The following is a 4935-nucleotide window of genomic DNA, read 5'->3' as shown; positions in this document are numbered from 1 at the left end:
ATTGTACTAAGCTACCTCGTTTTGTCTTCTAAGGTTTATGTTTCAAATGCAACAATCTCAATTGTGTGGTAAGAACTTATTGATGTTTCGTTAAATTCAAAAAGTTTACTACAAAAATTTTCTATGGATTTAGAAGCTTACTACAAAAGGTTTTATTGAACTTAGAAATTTAACTACAAATGTTTCTACCGATGTGGCGAAAACTTACATATTCAAAAACGTGGTCCAAAAGTTTGTCAATCCTATAGTGAGAACGTACTTTTCTTGTATTCAATTCAAAAAATCTAGTCAAAATCTAAATCTATGCCACATGGGAATTGGAAGCTTTCTCAAATTCCTTATACAATCTCAAGGGACTAATGTAAATTACTAATTTTGTTGACTTCTCAAATTCCTAAGACAGTCTTAGACTGTGCAAACCAATTTTGTAGGTAGAAATGAGACATATCAATTATATGGAGGGTAGGTTACAACGAAAACATGCCTTCTCAACAATGATGATTTTAACAGTGTCATCTTGGATTTAAAAAGGAAATAACACGATGGTTTCTTGTGAAAGGAGAATTAAGCATGCATCTTTTTTTTTCAATGTACGAATTGGGTCATTAGTGTGCTCCAGGTGGATCAATGGGAGTTGGACCCTCGGGCTGTTTTACATCGAACACGAGTTGGGGGGGCTGCAATTTTATAATATCATATATTAGCATCTTCTCAAAAGGAGGACAAGGGAGACAATAGTCAAAAGACTTTAACAATCTCCACAATATTTTGTGTGTACGTGTGCATGTGCACATACATATGTACACAAACATGCAGACATATGTGTATGCATAAGTGCGTGCATATATTCAATCATTATATAATAATACTTTTTCTTGAAAAATAAATCCCACTGGATGTTCAATTATTAGAGCAAACATTCAGCCACACATGTACAATTGGACAAGAAGTGAAGAAATCACAATGAGCTTCGAACTTGTTTTGGTTGAACTATAAGGAGTAATTAAATGGAGACACAAAACATGGACTTTTGAGCAGGAGAAAACATCAAAAGCAAAGTCTTTTAGTCATACCACCGCATCCATTAACATACGACGACTGTCCATGATCCGTCTTGAGGAGGGTGAGTTGCTTTTTCTCTGCAGGTTGGGAAGCACAGCTGAATCTGCAGTCCAAATGCAAAGCATGCATTTTACAAACTCATTTTTTTAAAAAGAAAGAAGAAGAATTGGTTGGGCAGAGTAACGAGCCTGCTAATCGATTGTGCGCTGTCAGCACGAGCCACACAAACACGACTGGAGCCAGCAGCTTAATGGCTAGTCTCGAAGCAACTTTTTGGAAAGACATGCTGCGGTCACAAATGAAGAACTTGAGCCTCCTAATATATAGATGCGCAGGTGCTCTGTACACGCAGCCGAACAACGCGACAAAAGCTCGTGGCTTGATTGACAGCGGCGCTGAGCTAATCAGACTCAGAGTGCTTATACGTCTTTTAGTGTATTTTCCACGGCCTTGATTTTGGCCTGCCTTGAAATTAATGGCTAAGGTTTTGAAATTAATGGCTAAGGTTTTGAAAATTTTAGCTCTTCTGAAACTGATTGAAGTGTAGATTTCTCAAACGAAAACCGGCAAAGGCCACTGGCTGCATCTCTATCTCTAGTTTCCACTCGCGCTTGACTTTTAACACGAGAGAGAGAGATATTAAGGCAATCCGACCTTGACATTCACGTGGTGGGCTGGTGGGCCGAGTCGACGTGGACGCACGGCTGCATGGCTGTCATTTTAAGGAGCCTAAATCAAGATTGCGTTGTAATTTATGGCGTTTATTCGAATAACTTTACAGCCCCCCCCCCCCCCCCCCCCCCAAAAAAAAAAAAACCTCTCTATAATTTACAAGGTTAACGCCGTGCATAAAGTTTTGAGACTTCAATGGCCATGTAGTCCCTCTGTCACCCGTAGGTTGCAGAGCCGTCCCCTCCTTCAACCCCTCTCGTGCTCTCTGTCAGACTCCACCTCTCTCGCGCTCTTTGTCAACCGCAGGTTGCAGGGTAGGCACTGCATGGAGCCGCCGCCTCCTTCAATGTGGGGTATTTCAAATTGGTAATGGAGGTGTGTTCCCCTGTTTCTGTGCGCGGCTGCTAAGCTTCTGCCCTCGCTCGTTTTCTCTCTCGCAGTTTATTTTCTTTTCTCTAATAATCTGTTTGTTGTGCAGGTGTGTTTGGATGTCGCCTCCCCTCGGTCGGCTGCTGCTGCTGTAGCGCGTCCCCTCCTTGACGGTCTGTGTTTCTTGACATCATGTATGTCAGCATCACTATCACCAGTGATAATCAAGTCATCCACATAGATGACTAATATCATGATACATCTATGTATCTTTTTCACATAGATTGAAAACTCTGCATTGGATATCTAAAATCCAATGGTAGCAAGATATTCCCTATCTTGTTTGACCATGCTCTGGGTGCCTACTTCAAGCTATACAAGGCTTTGCGTAACCTGCACACAAAATCTGGGTGTGCATCACTCTCATAACCTCATGGCTGCATCATGTATACCTCTTGGCAAATCACCATGCTAGCTCTCACATGGATCGGAGCTCTAATACCATAAAGAGAATGTGGGGGAGAGGGAGACCTTGAGTTTTGTGCAAGCAAAACACACACATACAAGAGAGTGCAAGACACAAGAGAGAGATGGATGGCTGAATTTTTCTTCTTTCTTCTTGTCTTCACTACAACCATATAACTAAAAGATAAGAGTACATACATAAAGGGAAAGTAATCTCCTACAATAACATTTAAATGGATTGTCCATAGTGTGAACCCGTCTATATGAGCTAGTGCTATAATTATGTCGTAACTCTAGTACTCCAAAGTGGCTATGACATAGCCGGTCATCCACTGGCAGCATATCAACTATAATCTCACCAACCATGCCAGTGACATAAGTGTGAAACTTATCATCCAAACAGGTTTCATCAATGTCCACTAGTACTAATTGAGTTCGATATCTCAACAAATAGGACCATGGGGATCTGACATGGGACATACTTATTTTAGCTCGCAATATCTTTTATCATCTTCTAGACTAGATAGGGTGTTCCTTAGTCATTATGCTCAAATTGAAACCTGCTCTGTGCTATCTGATCATGTGCCTCTCTTGTGGGGTTCGCAGACAACAGATTGGAGAGGGGAGGAACTCAAAAAGTTCCCAGTGAGAAAATTGAGAGTAAATAACCTCATGCTGTTGAAAGACTACTTATTTGTTTTTCTCACAGAAAAGGCTATCAATAGGTTGAAGAACAAAGGAGAAAGAGAGGGATCCTAGAGGAAGTTTACCAATGAAATGTAAGGTATCATTAGAAGAGTGGGTAAACTTGTTAACAATCCTAATATGGGATTGATCATGGTGATAGACACAAGATTAAGCATAAGATTAAAGCAGATTATACCACACTAAAAACTCCATTACTAGAGAAAGAGAGAGATTGCACACTCAACAGAAGATCTCTATTCCATATCACCAATGAACCATATAGGCCTTCTAGCCTTATCCCACTTTACACATCATCATCCATGTGGCACTCCCTTTTCCACTCTTTTGGTCAACACTCACATACCATACAATATCACATGTGGCATTCTTATCTTACCATAATATCTTGCATCTCTAGGGTGCTTTCCCACATACACATAACACCGCAATTACATCTCTCAACACCCCCTCTTAATCGAGGTGTTCCAAAACTTACCCATCACCGATATCAATGTAGCATTACATAACCGCAATCGCTACCTCTCAACACCCCCACTTAATCGAGGTATTCCAAAACTCACCCATCACCGATATCAATGTAGCATCGCTACCTCTCAACACCCCCACTTAATCGAGGTATTCCACAACTCACCCATCACCCATATCAATGTAACATTGCACAACCACAATCGCTACCTCTCAACACTCCTCCTCAATGATACATTGGAGTGCCAATGAATGTGTGTGCGTGTGTCTACCATCTTAGACACCGAGTCCATTTTAAGCCGACTCGCTCACAGCGGAACCACTGATTTTGATTTGAATATAGAAGTTCGAGTGAAAACCAACCCATGTATGCACCTCGCATGTGCATCACTCATGCACACATCACGATGACCATTTTAGTGAGTTCGGGTAGGGCAACCCTCATACCAATAGGTGATTACAAAAATTTATCCTTTTGAGCACGCATACCCATGTACGGTTATACCCATCATCAATTGTGGATGAGAATAAAAATTACAAGGTCATTTGGCCAAAGCCAGGTAGGGCACCCATCAAATCATGAACTAGCTCTTAAAAACCTTGTGTGTGAAATCGGCCTTAGCCAACAAATGAGTGTCTAGCCTTTTTTAAACAAAATAAACACTTTAATTTTAACTTTGGGGAACAAGCTTCAAAGGAGTGTGTGAATAGATCTCAACTTCATAAGGCTTAACTAAAGCCTTTTTTTTAACTGACTTTATGAAGTGTTGTGGCTGAAAAGTTTCACAGATGCTCGTCTTGTGGCTGCATTTACATCACTCGTGTTTTACTCTCTTGCTGCCTTCTGTTAGCGCTCTCTCCCTATGCGCCTTGGTGGGTTTTCCTTATCCACTTACTTCTGTAAGTCTATCCTTCACCTCTACTCATGGCTCTTATCCACTATCTCCAAAGTTAGAACACGGCTTGTATGTTGGTGTCATGCTTTGTTATCTGCACCGTCTCTCACAGAAAGGTTCAGATCCTCATGACAATTACGGTTCACCAGGTAATCTCTTGTTGGATGTGTTTCAAGGGGGGTTAGGGTGAGCCATAACATTTTTGATGCCGCCCTGCCAGGGAGCCATCCCTTGCCTTTTTCCATCGTTTTTCCTCTAATCTACGCATTACCCATTTCCCATTATCTTGATTAATGGT

The 4935-nt window shown here is 41.2% G+C and overlaps 1 long non-coding RNA gene across 1 annotated transcript; it reads right to left on the bottom strand.

The window, feature by feature from the left end:
• Nucleotides 1-383: 383 nt before the first annotated feature.
• On the bottom strand, nucleotides 384-1461 carry LOC147627929 (uncharacterized). The gene is made up of 3 exons (XR_015268396.1): nucleotides 1251-1461; nucleotides 1074-1165; nucleotides 384-677 (listed from the first exon to the last, which is right to left on the bottom strand). It is a non-coding gene; the product is annotated as an uncharacterized LOC147627929 (long non-coding RNA).
• Nucleotides 1462-4935: the final 3474 nt, after the last annotated feature.

This window comes from Cibotium barometz, chromosome 20 (genome assembly GCF_041138505.1).
Source record: "Cibotium barometz isolate CiBa-2024 chromosome 20, ASM4113850v1, whole genome shotgun sequence".
NCBI classification, from domain to species: Eukaryota; Viridiplantae; Streptophyta; class Polypodiopsida; order Cyatheales; family Cibotiaceae; genus Cibotium; species Cibotium barometz.
The sequence above is the reverse complement of the archived record's forward strand: the minus strand, read 5'-3'. Positions and strand labels throughout refer to the sequence as shown.